The sequence below is a fragment of the Elephantulus edwardii genome, unplaced genomic scaffold (assembly GCF_000299155.1).
Source record: "Elephantulus edwardii isolate Elephantulus edwardi_28Jun2011 unplaced genomic scaffold, EleEdw1.0 scaffold00075, whole genome shotgun sequence".
NCBI lineage: Eukaryota > Metazoa > Chordata > Mammalia > Macroscelidea > Macroscelididae > Elephantulus > Elephantulus edwardii.
Window position 1 is genome coordinate 8,964,888 of NW_006399825.1, and position 2,666 is coordinate 8,967,553.

General features: G+C 42.0%; 1 protein-coding gene across 1 annotated transcript in view; it reads left to right on the top strand.

The window, feature by feature from the left end:
• The window catches only part of LOC102863097 (cytochrome P450 20A1-like), a 55,564-nt gene that overhangs the window by 9,159 nt on the left and 43,739 nt on the right, over positions 1-2,666 (top strand). The gene's annotated exons all lie outside the window — the stretch shown is intronic.

A 2,666-nucleotide genomic window follows, 5' to 3' on the forward strand; every position in this document is an offset into this window, starting at 1 on the left:
TTGAGCCTCAATCCATATTGTAGGCTGCAGTCCCTGACCCTCTGCAGCAGGCGCTTCAGGTCCTCCTCAGTTTCAGCAAGCAGGGTTGTGTCATCCACATAACGCAGATTGTTGATAAATCGTTCACCAATCTTGACCCCACATTTCTCCTCATAGAGCCCAGCCTCCTGGATCATCTGTTCTGCATATAGGTTGAAAAGGTATGGGGAGGAAAATACAGTTTAAAAAAAAAAGCAGATCTATGTCAAGAAGACAAAGATTCTCACCACTGGATTAGTTGGCAGCATCAGGATGGATGGTTAAGAGATTGAGATTGTTCACAGTGTTATTTTGCTTGGCTCCACAGTCAACACTCTTGGCACCAGAAGCCAGGAAATGAAAAGATGTATTGTGATGGGAAAGTCTGCTGTTAGGGACCTTTCCAAATTACCGAACAGCAATGGTGTCTCTCTGGAGACTAAGGTGTGTCTGATACAGGCCATGGTCTTTGCAATCACTTGTTATGCATCAGAGAGTTGGACAATGACTAAGAAGGATACAAGGAGAATTGATGCCTTTGAGTTGTGGTACTGGAGAAGAGTATTGAATGTATCATAGACTGCTAAGAAAATAAATAGGTTCATCCTGGAGAGGGTTAAACTAGGCGGCTCCTTGGAAGCAAGGATTCTGGGGCTTCGTCTGGCATACTGTGGTCATGTTGTAAGGAGGGAACGGTCCTTGGAGAGGGACATCATGCTTGGTAGGGTGGAGGGACAGCGCAGGAGGGGAAAGCCCTCTATGAGGTGGATTGATTCAGTGACTGAGATAATCGGGATGGGTGTATCAGAGACAGTGCGATTGGCACAGGACAGGTCAAAGTTTAGGGCTGTTGTACATAGGGTCACTATGAGTCGCAAGTGACTCAACGGCACATAACAACAACAACCAACATTGTTTTTAGGGTCACTTTGAGTGGTTCTTGGCTTGAGACAGCACCTAGTAACAATTTCATCCATGCTAATAGAGCTATGGAAACTAGGTGGCAGGGGACAATGCAGGTTTGCACTCTCTTATATTCACTATTACCATTTGTAAGGATTTTTGTTTTTAACAACTATTTCAAAATTTATTTAGTACTTACTTTGACAGAGTCAGAGGATTCATAGTGATCCTATGACCATGTTATTCATAGGGTTGATATGAGTCCTACCTGACTCAAAGGTACCGAACAACAGCCAGCATAGCTGTTTTCCTCTGGCTTTGCTTCTCTTCAGCCATGTTTGGCTCTGGCGCTAAAAGAGCTAAATCAACTAAAGGTAGTTACATTATGCTGCTTAAAACACATTTTTTTTCTGTTATCAGGCCACTCCTCTATCTCCTGTGGCCCCTCTTCCTCTCCCTCACTTCTAAACATCACAGTTTCAATGTTTGCTTATTTAATCTCTTCTCTTCTGTATCTTCACACTCTGAGTGATAATAATTAGCCTTCTAATTCAGGTTGCCAGCAGGATACAATCCCTCAGTCCAGATAGCTTCTCTAGCATGGTTGCAAGCCCTTTCCTCTTCAGCCTCACTGCTTAGGATATTGTTACAAAGCTCCCTTAATCTTTCAGTTATGGCGGCTTTACCCAGTCCTCTAGCAAACATGGGTCAAGGCATCTGTCTCTGGCTCCCTGGGACAGCAATCAATCAGCCCTGTCTCATGTTGGTCTCCAGTTCTCTGCTGAGACTACTGGTGCTGTTTGGTAGATCTTGATCTGCCTGGTTCAGGAATCTCTGGCTCCAAAGGATGCCTCACTTTTTCCTCTTCCTTTTTGGTTGAGATTCTCCAGTTTCTGCTGCTGAAACCACATCATTTAAAGTTAGTGAGATGAGGAGTAGCCAGACCTCTAGTAGATAGACTAACACACCTGTTTGTATGATTCTGCCCTTCCATGTGGCAAAGTCAAATTCAGGGCTAGAAAAAGCATTTTGAACAATAAACCCTTGACCCCACAGGAGTGGAAATAGTTTTTTTTTTTTAAAAATTTGTTGTTTTTAATCAGAGAACATTTTCTTTCCCCTTTTCCCTTCCTCCTCCATCAGCCCACACCCCAATCCCCTTGTTCTAGGTTATTGTCATACATTTAATGCCTAATCATATTTTCGTTTCAGAAAGTTCTTCTCTTCATTTGTTTTATTATAGTGTTTCTTTTCTAAACATTCTTTTCCCCTTTTCTATCCCCCCCATTTCTGTCCTGTTGTATAATAACAGTGTTATGCAGTCCTTTTGTGACTGAAATATTTCTCTCAGCTTAATATCCTCCAGGCTCCCCCATGTTGTGTAATGTCTTACAAGTTCATTGTTTTTCAGTGATGTGTAGCATTCCATTGTGTGCATGTTCCATAGTATTTCTATCCATTCGTTTGTTGATGGGCTTTTGGATTGCTTCCATCTCTTTGCTATTGTGAATAATGCAGGAATAAACATAGTATGCATACATCTCTTTGAGTTGTGGCCCTGGTTTCTTTAGGGTATATTCCTAGTGGTGGAACTACTAGATCAAATGGTATTTCTATTGCCATTTTTTGAGACAGCACAAGGTCATTTTCCATAGTAGCTATTACATTCATGCTAGCAGTAAGGAAGAGTTCTAATCTCTTCACAAACTCACCAGCATTTGCTATTTGCTGCTCTTTTGAAACTT